This window comes from Vulpes vulpes, chromosome 9 (genome assembly GCF_048418805.1).
Source record: "Vulpes vulpes isolate BD-2025 chromosome 9, VulVul3, whole genome shotgun sequence".
Lineage (NCBI taxonomy): Eukaryota > Metazoa > Chordata > Mammalia > Carnivora > Canidae > Vulpes > Vulpes vulpes.
The window spans coordinates 70,305,517-70,319,930 of record NC_132788.1 but is presented as its reverse complement, the minus strand read 5'-3'; the positions used below and the strand labels follow the sequence as shown (position 1 = coordinate 70,319,930).

The 14,414-nt window shown below is 37.8% G+C and overlaps 1 pseudogene; it reads left to right on the top strand.

The window, feature by feature from the left end:
* The first annotated feature begins 12,967 nt into the window (after positions 1-12,967).
* LOC112913226 (aminoacyl tRNA synthase complex-interacting multifunctional protein 1 pseudogene) lies at positions 12,968-14,028 on the top strand (annotated as a pseudogene).
* Positions 14,029-14,414: the final 386 nt, after the last annotated feature.

Genomic DNA, 14,414 nt, shown 5'->3' with positions numbered 1-14,414 from the left:
CTATTTTTCATGTCTGCACATTTGGGGAAAATATACTTGAAGATTAGGTACACCACTATGGAAAACAGTGTGAAGATTCTTCAAAAAATTAAAAATAGAACTACCATATGATCCGGTAATTCCACTTCTGGGTTTTAGCTAAAGAAAATGAAAACACTAATTCAAAGAGATATATGCAAGCCTATATCCCTTGCAACATTACAATAGCCAAGATATAGTAACAACTTTAGTGTCCACTGATAAATGATTAGACAAAGATGTGAGACACACACACATAAATGCGTGCATACACACACACTGGAAAATTACTAAGTGATTAAAAAAAACCTGAAGTCTCGCTATTTGCAACAAATGGATCGACCTAGAGGATATTATGCTAAGTGAAATAAGTCAGACAGAGAAATACAAATATCATATGATTTTGCTTGTATTTGGAATCTAAAACAAAACAAAAATCACAGATACAGAGAACAAAATGATGATTGTCTGAAGGAAGAAGAATTATGAGGTGGGCAAAATGGGTGAAAGAGGTCAAGAGGAACAAACTTCCAGTTATAAAATAATAAGTCATGAGGATGTTATGTTTAGATGGTGATTAGAGTCAATAATGTAGACCATACTTGAAAGTTACTAAGAGAATAAATCCTAAAAATTAACTTTGTAGAGTGAGGGATAGCAACCAGATTTTTTTTAATGTTTTATTTTATTTTTAATTTTTATTTATTTATGATAGTCACAGAGAGAGAGAGAGAGAGAGAGAGAGAGAGAGGCAGAGACACAGGCAGAGAGAGAAGCAGGCTCCATGCACCAGGAGCCTGACGTGGGATTTGATCCTGGGTCTCCAGGATTGCACCCTGGGCCAAAGGCAGGCGCTAAACTGCTGCGCCACCCAGGGATCCCATAGCAACCAGATATATTGTGCTAATCATTTTGCAATATATATAAATATTGAATCATGTTGTAGAACTGAAACAAGAGTGACATTATATGTCAATTTTACCTTAATTTTAGAAAATTTAAGATAATAATGGGTGCCTGGGTGGCTTAGTCAGTTAAGCATTGGGCTCTAGATTTTGGCTCAGGTCATGATCTCAAGGGTTGTGAGATTGAGCATCAGTCTCCATGCTGGGTGTGGAGAGTGCTTAAAGTTCTTTCTCCTCTCCTCTCCTCTCCTCTCCTCTCCTCTCCTCTCCTCTCCTCTCCTCTCCTCTCCTCTCCTCTTCTCTTCTCCTCTCCTCTCTCTCTCTCTGCCTCTCTAAAAAAGTTTTCCAAATTAAGATCATAATAAATAAGAGGTGGAAGGAAACTGAGATGATGGGTGGCTTAATGGCATAGGTTGTAGTGATGATCTCATGGGTTTATACTTATCTCCATACTCATTAAGTTGTATACATCAAATACATACAGCTTTTTGTATGCCAAAAATAAAATTAAGTGAAACTAAATTTGTTAAGACCATGGGAGGAGGACAAAAGGATTAATAGGAAGAAGATTTCTTTTCTTAAGACCATAATAAGGTTTATATGAAACCAAATAAAATTTGTTTTTAATTTTCAGAAATTGAATATAGAATCCACCTATTTACTCTGGATATTTTTTAAAAATTACAGAGAACAAACATATGAAGCTGTAATATGATGTAAATCAAACTTTCCATGAACATGTCCAAAGAATAGGAACTTAAACATGAAGCAACTGGAAGTCCTTGTGTAGAAACTTCCATGTAAAACAAGAATTTGTGCCAAGCCACTTGATTAATCATAGTTTTGAAGTACCTGAGGTGCTCCTTAAAAGTAAGGATTCCTAGGACAACCTCTGAATCCGAATTCATCACTGGAGACCACATTTTTATTTTATTTTTTTAAAGATTTTATTTATTTATTCATGAAAGACACAGAGAGAGAAAGATAGAGACGTAGGCAGAGGGAGAAGCAGGCTCCAGGCAGGGAGCCTGATGTGGGACTCGATCCTAAGACCGCGGATCACGCCCTGAGCCAGGGGCAGGTGCTCAACCGCTGAGCCACCCAGGTGTCCCAGAGACCACTTTTTTAATAAAATAATACAGCGGTGCCTCTGTATGCCAACTTTGAGAATGAAAGTTCTACAGTGCATTAAAGCAAAACAAAATACAATCGTGATAATGTTACAGGAACTTAAAATAAACAGCAATGATAATAGTGATGAAATTAAGACATTAAGGGAGGGTACAATCAGGTTTCTCTCACCCCCACCCTACCCCCATCATCAGAAACTGCCATCTCAGGCGGCATAGCCACCTATTTCTCTTTGCCTCTTTGACTACTTATATGACACCATGACAACAATGAAAGAAGTGCTTTGCAGACATAATGGGCATCAGAATCCCTGGGGAGCTCATTCACAATGCAGATTCTATGGCCCTACCATATGCCATGTTAAATAAAAGTTTCTGGAATTGGGATATCAATTATACACAAACATCAAAATTGATTCTGATTTGACTGTTTGGAGGACTAGACTCTCAGAAACTTTGTAATAAATAAAACGTTGATCTTCAACTTATCTATAGATCCCGAAGATCAGTGGAGGTTAAAAATGCAAAGATCAGGCAAGTGCAGTAATACCATCTATAGATCAATGACTCCCAAATACCTACCTCCAACCCTGTCATTTCCTGAATTCCAAACTCATATTCCAAGTGACTACTTGATATCACCAAATGGATGTCAAATAGGCATAACTAACTTATCATGGACAAAATAGAGCTCTCATTTCCCCCTGCCTCTTATGCTCTCAAACCAAATCACTGTAAACAGTAATTGCATCCATCTATTTGCTAAAGTCAAAAATGAGGAGTCATTGTGCATTGCTCTCTGTCCATTAGCCCTCGTGGCTAAGAGCTTCCTCTTCCCCATTAGCAAGTCCTAAGCCTACATCAAGAATATCACTCATTGTCTGGAATATACATATATGTTTGTTTAATAACATGAAATCAACACTAATACCACACTCATCAAGGCTACTACTCTTTCACTTTTAGGCTAATGAAAAGCATCTTCATTATTCTCCCTGTTTCCATTGCTACTCCCCCAAAATCCATTGACCAGTCAGCCCTCATAGAAATCTTTTAAAAGTTGTAATGGCAGTCGTATTTAAAATAAGGATGACTATTTATTTGTCCCACTTATCTAGAGTGACCCCAATGTATACCTGTTGTCCTGATGTACTAATTTGGAAAAAGGCCATTATTCCCTAAAAATATGCTGCTTGGGGGATGGGGGGTTATCACTGTTTAAAAACTTCCCTTGGTTACAAATTGTACTTAAAAACAAATGCAATTATTGACTCTGAATTTGAACATACTACAAGTCTGACCCTGCCTGCTCTTTGCCTTCATCTCCTGCACTACATTTCGACCTCATTCAGCCCCAACACACTTGCTATCTCTGTTTCTTCACCCACCCCAGAGCTTTTGCACAAGAGTTTTCTTGAAGTACTTTTCTTCCAGAGCCTCTCATATTTAATCCCAACTTGTTATTCAAATTCACTTTTAATGTCACCAACTCAATAGCCTCTTTAAAAAAAAAAGATTTTATTTATTTATTCATGAGAGACACAGAGAGAGAGGCAGAGACATAGGCAGAGGGAGAAGCAGGCTCCATGCAGGGAGCCCAATGCAGGACTCGATTCCCGGACTCCAGGATCATGCCCTGGGCTGAAGGCAGACGCTTAACCGCTGAGCCACCCAGGGGTCCCTCAATAGCCTCTTACGTCTAATTACTCAGTTGAAATTAAGCCCCCAGCTATCATCTACCACTGCCCTGCATTTATTGTTACGTATCTTGTAAAATGTCCCCATAGGGTATTTTGTTTCCTCATTTATTTGTTTATTTACATGTCTCTTCTACTATAATATAATCTCATAAAAACAGAGAATTTCTCTGTCTTCTTCACAATTTTACTCCCAGCACTTCAAGAAGGCTAGGAGGCTGTTGCTAAGGAGGCTCTCAAGAAATGAATGAAGGACCCAATGGATAAATTCTCAGTCAGACTTAACAAATTCAAGCCAATTCTGCCTTTCCAGTGAATCACTAATCAAAATTTCTGAAGTACAATTTTAGGAAAAGTCAACGTTCCAACCTTTCATTCTCTGTTCCTCTTGTTTTTATTTTGCCAAAATACTGCAAAACGTCGCTCCCAATATTTTCTCAATTTAGGTGGATACTGAGAAGTTGCAAATCTGTTTTGAATTTGGTGCCAATTCAATCTCCATCATTCTTCAACTTGGATTCACAGCCTTTGTTATAAAATCAGATGTGCGTCTGAGACTTTTTTTTTTTTTTGACTCTGAAAAGATAATTATAGCCCCTGACTTTCATGAAGTATTACTGAAGCTAAAGTATGGTTGTAATGGTGATAGGGCATGAACGTAGAAGCCATTTTCTTAGCTTCACTGGACTCCTCAGGGAGTTTCTTTGATATTCACCTATCTCCTTCCTTATGTCACAAGCTGTGTGCCATAATTACTCTTACCTTTGTTCCAACCGTCAAAGAATAGCATTTAGCATAGTTTCTGCTGGGGCGGGGTGGGCTCTTTGTCCTTTGGCACAAATGATACAGAGGTGTAACTTAACATCCCCTTTCCACTCCAGTTTCCAGAGTCATGGGAGAAGCAAGAAGACTCAGTGGTTCCCAGGAAGGGGCCCAAGTTTTTCCACTGACTTTGTCAATTACAAGTTGTGTCACACTGGAATGTATCCCACTTTTGAAAAGTTAGAAAAATAAGAGTGCCTGCCTCAAAAAGTTTGAGGTTTACATGAGATAATTTACACACAGCATTTAGCAGAACCATTGGCATCTATTAAGTACCCAATAAAATATTAGTTGCTTTTACTCTTGGTATGTCTCTCATGATTACTGCTTTTGCACCCCCTCTGGCCTGCATACTTCATGTTAGTCATTGCAAGACTTCAGAGACAGCAGAACCAACACAAACCAGCTCCATGAATTTGACTCGACAGGAAAGTAGAGGGCAGCTCTTCAGCTGGCTGGAGCCCAGGAGACGAGGGCCAGCAGGGCAAACAGCTGCTCTGTGTATGTCTGGAGGTCTGGTATCAGTCCACAAAATACTTTTGAATAAAACCAAAGGTTGTCTGAGGCACGTGTTTCTCTTCTGTCCCTGTCCAAGAAGAGACCTGATATGATTTGATGAGCTTTTATCTCCTTTGGAGGAAAAAAGAACCAATTAGGAATTGTCTTTTCTTATTGAAACATATTAGATAAATTATGTATAAAAATTCATTTGCCTGCCTACTACCTTTCCCCACCTTTCTTCCCATAATCATCAAACCAGCATTCCTTAAACGTTGAACTCTCATCTTCATTTAAATAAGATCTTTCAAGAACTAGGTTTGGCTGCATGTGGTTTTCCTAAATCCCTCTTGTATTTTCTTTGAAATATTTGCAATCGGTCAAATAAATTCTTCCTGAAACCAGATGGTAACGCAAGCATATGGTAAAGGAACTTTTGAGTTTTTATCTGCCAAGCCTGACCTCAAACTTCAAGGTAACAGATTGCTATGTAATTTTTAATTAACTCTTCATCCTTACAAGGATTTGTTATTCGATAAATATGTGGTTGACAGCATACCGTGCGATATTCTCATTATGTTTTTAATCTAAGTATAGTTTTCCTTTTAGTGGTTTACCAAAATGAAATTGGTCCTTTTTCACTTTTCTAACTATTGGGCTTGATAAGAACTGCTCAGTGCATTCATCGTACACCGTATTTTAAAATATAAAAATGTATAAAAGCTACCTGCAAAATGAAACTGACAAGAATAAAATTTTCTGATATTGCCACCCTCTGTTTTTCCCTCTTCAGGGGAAAACAGGATCCTGTTTTATTGCAGCTTTGACAGTATTTGTGTCATTCCATCATGTTATTCCATTACTACAACTCAGCAGATTCAGTGGAATTTGAGACCAATTTGTTGAAATCCATTTTTCTCTCTTTTACTATTTTAAACCAAATGTAGATATAATGTCAAAGAAGTACAGAATTGACATTTATTAAATTATATAATGTTAGAATGAAATAGTATGTCCTATATAATTTTCTTGCATAAAACTAATTTTAAAATGAGCAGTTTGCAGTGGATAATTTTCATCCTGTTGAGTATAATGTCTGGAAATAGATGGACAGTTTGTTTAATTAGGGCTATGTTTTACAATGACAGTTCACTCAGGATTATATTTTTTAAATAAAAGAGTAAAAATAATAATTAAATTTGTAAATAATTTTATAATTTTGCCAAAGGTCTTTGTCTATATTACCTAACTTTATTTTTAAGCTTTTATAGCAAACCTGGAAAGTAGGTAAGGCAGTTGCGATACTACTGCATGTTGTATAGAATTTATGGAAACATGAAAAATAGAGTTGTTGCTCAGAGAAGTAACCAGCTTATCTGCTTTGTGAATGTAGATTGCCTATAATTTAATAAGAAAAAAATATCTCCTTGGTCAGGTTTGAATCCTCCTCCGGAATGAAGTATGTGATAAAGATGGCATTTCACATCAGTATAAAATTTGTGGTCATTTCAACACCAGTTGGCTTTCATTTGGAAAAAAATAAAATTAGATGAACTGTACCACAAATTTGCATCAGAATGTTACTTTATTTTAAGTAGTCAAAATAATTAACTATAAACAGACTAATAAGTAAAAGGTTTAGAACAAAAAAGGAAGGACATTTGTATTATCTTGACTTAAGGATGGTGTTCTTGAATAAGATTTTTACCCCAGGGAAAATATTGGAAAGTTTGATTCTGTAGAAAAACCTTAAGATCTCATATGATAGAAATACATCAAAAAAAGGCAAGTTACACCCCAGGGAAACAATATTTGTGCAACACGCTGTGAAGTTGGACAATGGATATTCTAAAAGTAAAGCTTCAAGCCAAATGGAAATTTTTAATAGAGATATCTCAAAACCTATTGTACAACTCTTAATCCCCTAACCCAACCATAAAAGGATCTGGGGGATGGGGAGAGAAGGGACTGAAGGAGTGTTTGTAAAGCAGATATCTGAGAAGAACTGTTACAGGGCTGAAACATCCCTTCCCATTTCCCGGGGGGGGGGGGGGGGGGGGACGCACATTTCAGGACTAGTGAAACTAGTGAATCAGGAGGGGAGCCTGCTAAGTGTCCACTGCATTTAAAGGTGACAAGTATGTCTGATTCTCACTGGAGACACGTCAGGGTTGAGAAACGGGCTTATGATCTGTCACAGAAGTCACTGTTGCATTAGGATTCATTTGTTCTCCCAGAATGTGTCAAGACCATGTGTCAGGATCCATGAATGATCAGAATCCAGGTCCTTTTCTGGAAATAGGCAGAGTGATGCTGCTTCAGGACCCATTCACACAGGCTGAGTAAACCCTAGCAGAGAGGAATAAGATCTGACCTGCACTGATGCAGGTCAGAGCATGAGAGATCCCAGCAGGACCTGTGCAAGCTGCATGTGGGAGTCTGTTTTGAATATCTGCCAAGAAGAGAAAACTCCACTCCGTCTTATTGCAATATCCATCAATTAGAACTTTTTGCACCCCCCTTCTTAACAGCCTTTCTTCCTTTCCCAAACCCCAACCCCAACAGGGGCCAGAAACTAAATTTAGCAAAGCTGGGAGAGGCCTGAAACTGGGAGAGTAGAAGAATGAAAAAGCCAGCCACAGCATTCTTTCCTAACTGGAGGCTCCCTCTACCGTTCAAACGGAGACAGATGAGATTCAATTTTAAACCAATTTTGGAGTTTTGAATATTAAATGAGAAAGTGCATTTCCTAAATCTGTACTATTTGCAAGCAATCCCTATATGGTTTGTATTTTCTAAACCTCTACTATTTTTATACTATTTGTACTCTCTAAGTCTATGCTGTTTGTATTACCTAAAAGCAACTAGAAATGAAGTTATCCAATTTTTTGCCAGGGACTGAAGAACAAGTATTGTTGAACAAATGCAAAGACAATGCAAGAGAGAAAATGGTTACTTGAAAATGCCTGAGTCCTGTTTATTCAGTAGACTGGTTCCATTTGTAGCATATGTGAGAAACAGAGGGCAAATCTGGAATTCTTAAAGAGTGGCTGGAGAATCAGGCAAGAAATAACAACGGCCAGTACAAATATGAAACTATGCTCAAACCCAACATCTAACCTATGAAATGCATCTTTTTTTTTTTAAATTTTTATTTTATTTATTTATGATAGGCACACAGTGAGAGAGAGAGAGAGAGGCAGAGACACAGGCAGAGGGAGAAGCAGGCTCCATGCACCGGGAGCCCAACGTGGGATTCGATCCCGGGTCTCCAGGATCGCGCCCTGGGCCAAAGGCAGGCGCTAAACCGCTGCGCCACCCAGGGATCCCTGAAATGCATCTTAAAATTAAGTAAGATTTGTTTGGCTTATTAGATTGGCAAAAATTACTCAAACAGGCAATATACAATCGTTGTTAAATTGTATAGAAACAAATGTTTTCATATACTATTTACAGGAAGGTAAAGTGATCTAGTCATTTTAGAGGAGAATTTAGCAGAAACTATCTGATTTTCAGTGGATATACCATCAGAACCAGCAATTTCACTATTAGGGATTCCTTTTAGATAAATCTTTATACATATGTACCCAGAGATAATTATTTGTTTATTCAACCAGTGCTAAGAGCATCCATTATATCTAAGGCCTGTGCTAGAAACAGGTAACGTATCAAAGAATAAAAGCAAACACAAAACAAAGAACTCTTGCCACCATTGAACTTTCTAGAGTGTGGAGAAACATACAATAAGTATTATTAAAAAAAAAAAAAAAAGGTAAATAAGGGACACCTGGGTGGCTCAGCAGTTGAGTGTCTGCCTTCAACTCAGGGCGTGACCCCAGGGTCCTGGGATAGAGTCCCACATTGGGCTTTCTGCGTAGAGCCTGCTTCTCCCTCTGCCTATGTCTCTGCCTCTCTCTGTCTGTCTCTCATGGACAAATAAATAAAATCAGTTTTTTAAAAAAAGGTTAATGATAAGCCAGTTTATAGGAGAATTGTGTTATGGGAAAAATATAGTACAAGCTAGTGGGCATCTAGTATGCTTGCATGGGAGCAACAAATATTAAGTGGGACAGTGAGGGAATACCTATGGAAGAAGTGAGTAGGGAACAATGTGGTGAATGAAGAACTATCTGGAAAAAAAGAGATTTCTCAGTAAAGCGGCATCTAACACAAAGACTGTAAGGCAGGAGTAAGGTTGGAGCATTTGAAAAATAGAAGTGCATTTTGAAATCCAGAATACAAAAAGAGAGGCTGGGCTTTGGTGATCTTACGAGAACAGTAGATACTTGAGGTAAAAAAGAATATAAGGTGTAGACCCTCGGAGGTGGCTCAGTACCATGGCTGGGGAGGGTGGAGTTTTTCTAGTTTCCTTCTGATTGCTTTAATATCTCAGCTAGGAAAAGGAGTGGTAGGAAGACAAGAAGGATTTGAACAGTCACCCGGGATACTTGGAGATTGAATTGAGCAGGAGACACAGTATTAGAGCCAGGCAGCCTGCAAGGTCTGCTTGAAGTTTGACTTCAAGGCTGTTCGGTCTGGTTGTGGTCCCTCCCCAGACATGGTCAGCTGCACAGAACCAGTTAGAGAATAGGTAGGGATTTGGAGGTCCCCATGGTTCATCTTTGACAAGTGCTTAAAATGAACTGAGAAAGCACAAAGGAGGTGAAAGTTAGGATGTATGCAGAAGAAGTTATTTTAATGAATAACGATGGAATGAAAACCAGGCAAAGGGGAAAGAGCAAACTTCAGGTGGCCCTAGTGGAAGGATTGCAGGTCCCCATGGGATCCACAGAAGTGTTGACTTTGGGGTACGATAGGAAGGTAGAAAGCATACTAGGAGGTAGATTGTTCTTTACCATGTTATTCTCAATAGTAAAAATCAGAGACAGGGTGATAAATTGTGATACATCCATAATTTAAGACATAGTTAATAATTACATAGTCAGACAGCATATGATGAAGTAGAGAAAAAACAAAACAAGGAATAGCACAACACAAAGGGTGGAATCCCATATATGTGATAATGCACACACAGGGCACATATGTATAACAATGGATATATAGTGAATCATCACCATGAATACTTCAAATATCTTAGAAATTTATTTGTTGAGTATATGTCAATGAAACTGATACACACACGCAAGAAAGGATACCAAATGATATGAAATAATTTACACCAAACTGGTGTTTGGGGAGAAGAATGAAGAACATCCAAATTGAAAGCTCCATGAGGGGAACTCTGTCTCCATTTCCTTACCAGGAAGACCGTTGTCAAATGCTATACTTGGCAAGTATGTGGAAGCTTGGTAGTTATTGCTCAGTAAATTAATTAATTAATTATTAGCTTTTGCCTTACACGCTATATTTCTCTTTAGTTAGAAACTTAAGACGCTGTATTTATGTACTACTCATGCAATTAAAATCAACCAACCACAGGTGCCTGGTGGCTCAGTTGGTTAAGCAACGGCTCTCGATTTCAGCTCAGGTCATGATCTCAGGGTTGTGAGATCGAGATCGAGCCCCAAGTCAGGCTCCTCACTTAGTGTAGATCTGCTTGTCTCTCTCCCTCTGTTCCTCCTCCCATTCGTGCTTCCTCTCTGTCTCTCTCTCTCTTTCAAATGAATAAATAAATAAAACCTTTTGAAAGTCAGTAAATAAAATAAAATAAGCCAACCTACCAGCCAGCAACCTAGCATATAACAAAGAAAAAAATCCCCCTAAAACTCTAGGAACAAGCGTTTCTTTTAAGTAATTGCTAAACCCAATATGGGCCTCAAACTCACAATCCTGAGATCAAGAGTTTCATGTTCTACCAACTGAGCCAGCCAGGCACCCCTAGGAAGAAGCATTTGGATTAAGAAATCCTTCCAAGATATCATCAGACTACACAGTGAATCTTAAACGTGATTTTACTCCAAATGAGTTGATTTTTCAATTCTTTCTTTAAAATGAGAAACACAAAGTTATGTTGTGTTTTCTTTAATGTAAAGATTAGTTTAAAAGAAGTTTCTTGACCCAAAGCTTCTGACAACTACACGTAATTCCATAGTGTATTTCCCCAGAACCATTTCTGCATAGGGTAAAACTACTGCTCACAGACATAAATACAAAGCAACTACATTATGCTGATTAAAATTGAGTCATAACTTCTATGAGCTTTAATGCAACTACTTGCTTAATGCTGTTTTGTCTCTCCTTGTTTACTATTAATTTATTACCGATTTTCCAACTTTACTATTTGATGCTTACTTAAACTTTTTAAAGGAAGGAGTTTTATGACAACATAAAATTAGACATAGGATTAGTTCATTTTAAACTGGTTTTTAAAATATGTCTCACGGAGTACATTTTTACTTAGAAACAATAAACAGGTTGTTAATGAAAAAAAGATGATTATTTCTTGGTGTGTTGACACAGTTTTGTAAACTACAGAGAACTGCAAGAGAAGAAAGAATATTTAGGGACTTAGGAAAGTGTGAAAATCCCATATTTGTTACATGCAGAAAGAAGGCAGGGTGAGACAAGAACTCGCTTTCATTCGCGTTTATAAAATGTAAGCAGAGGACATTCGCCCTCTGCTGGATTATTTTGGGAGTGACATAAGGAATTTTTTTTTTTTTTTTTTTTTTAATTAAAGGAAGGTGGAAAAATGGAAGGATGGAGAGAAAGAAGGGAAGAGAAAAGGACAGAGGGAGAGAGAGCTGGTGGTGAGGGAGGAAAGGATTGTATTACACTTTATATTGCTACTGGAAATCTTGGATTCAATCTGTGAATGTCTGACTCAAACTCTTTTATTTCTCCAGTTCTTATCTGGAAATGGGCCCCAGAATAGAAGCCATTTAGCTTCTAACCTTCTTGTGGTACAGAATGTCACTAGGCTGATAGATAATTACTACCACTTTAATGGATGACTGAGTATCATTGTCTTAGAAAAGTTAAATGTGATTTTGAAAATTTAACAAGATTTTCCCAACCTTAATTAGTTTTCATTATTATAGTTTACAATGATTAATGCCTTCCAATCAGTAAAATCCGTGTTTAAATTTGCAATCATCATTCAAAAGGTTAGAAGTTCACTGAGTTTATCTACATATCCATAGGCAACCCAAATGCAAGAGTAATATGCAAATGTCAGAAGGAACATCAAATTCATGGCAGTCCAGGCCTATGACTCACAAGTCTTCATGGGATCATTGTTAGTATAGATAAGGAAACTTCTATCCTGTCTTCAAAGTTCTTTAATTACCCTAAAGTGACTAAGTGCTTGTGATCTAGGAAGATTCCCTCCCCAATACCCTGCCTCCCAATTCAATCCCTGGAGGAATGGCACAACCAGAGTTCTTTCCCTTTCATAAGTTCCTTTGTGCTCTTAAGATAGCGACTGTCCAAAGCATTGACCTAGTAGCTTCCTTTTCTACCTTCCCTGATTCAGGAGAGGGTGTACAAGGGAAGAGGTATAAATACTCAGAGAAGCCTCACAGCATCATTCTCTCCAATTCATAAATTTCATCCTGAGTATGTTTTCTGTGTACTTCCAAAAGTTTGGAACATTGATGAATGGGACAGAACTTCACTTCCACATCTAGACCTTTGGATGCTGCCTTAAAATATCCTTAAATCCATCTATATTTCTCCATTTTCCTTCCCACCACCATTGTCCAAACCACTGTCTTCTGTTACCTGGATTACAGACATAGCCATCTAATTTATCCTTCTTTTTCTCATCATGCCCTCTCCAAATGATTCTAGTTGCTTTGGGATCACATATCTAGGGATTCATATTGCAACTCTGCCTCTTATCTGTAGTTGATCTTGGACAAATTAATCTACCTTTGGGGTGTTCCTAACTGCTTAGGACTGAGGCTGCCCAGGTGAGTCTTCCCAGGCTGTTCTGTCCACTGATTCATGATTTCCTGCCGTTTCTTGGCAAAAATGGCAACTAATGGTACTGTTCTGAAGAGATTGGAACAGAAGGGTGCAGAAGCAGATCAAATTATTGAATATTTAGAGCAGCAAGTTGCTTTTCTTAAGGAGAAAGCAATTTTGCAGGCAACTTTGAGAGAGGAGAAGAAACCTCAAGTTGAAAACATTAAATTAAAGAAAGAAATTGAAGAATTGAAACAAGAGCTAATTCAGGCAGAAATTCAAAATGGAGTGAAACAAATATCATTTCCATCTGGTACTCTGCTGCAAGCTAATTCCATGGTTTCTGAAAATGTGATACAGTCTAGACCAATAACAACTCTATCTTCTGGTGCCAAAGAACAGATAGGAGGAAGAGCAGAAGAAGAAAAAAAAATGGAAGAGAAAATTGAAGTGAAAGGAGAGAAAAGGAGAAAAAACAGCAATCAGTAGCAGGAAGTGCTGACTCTAAGCCAGTGGATGTTTCTCGTCTGGATCTTCGAATTGGTTGTATCATCACTGCCAGAAGACACCCTGATGCAGATTTTTTATATGTAGAAGAAGTGGAGGTTGGAGAAACAGCTCCAAGAACAGTTGTCAGTGGCCTGGTGAATCATGTTCCCCTTGAACAGATGCAAAATCGGATGGTGATTTTACTTTGTAACCTGAAACCTGCAAAGATGTTGGGAGTAATATCTCAAGCAATGGGGGGATGTGTGCTAGTTCACCTGAGAAGGTTGAAATCTTGGCACCTCCTAACAGGGTCTGTTCCTGAAGACAAAATTGTTTCTGATGCTTTTCCTGGAAAGCCTGACAAGGAGCTGAATCCTAAGAAGATTTGGGAGCAGATCCAACCTGATCTGTACACTAATGATGAGTGTGTGGCTATATACAAAGGAGCTCCCTTTGAGGTGAAAGGGAAGGGAGTGTGTAGGGCTCAAACTATGACCAACAGTGGAATAAAGTAAAATAAAATAAAATGCTTCATTTACTGAAATACATTGGAGAAAACTTTAATAACAATAAAAATAAATATATTTGTCACTTGTACCTAAAATAAAATAAAAAATAATCTATCTTTGGACCCACATTGTACACATCTAAAAGTAGTACAAGTCTATTTCATAGGTATATTTCAAACAACACACACACTCATATACATATATACACAACCATGTACACACACATGTATACATATATACAGAATTTGACTTATAATTGTTGCTCAAAATTAACTATTATTGCTTTTTTTTGATAGATCTTACTCAAAACGTTTCCAAATAGGATATGTAAAAAATGTAATTAACCAGAATTCAAAACAATGTGCAAAGTCTCTTGTGAATGGTTTGAAGTAAGCATTCTGAAAATTTGGAAGCTAGAGATATTTCTTCTGGTGGTAGGAAGATATTCAAGAAGCAAAGACTAGTAAATTTTTCCTC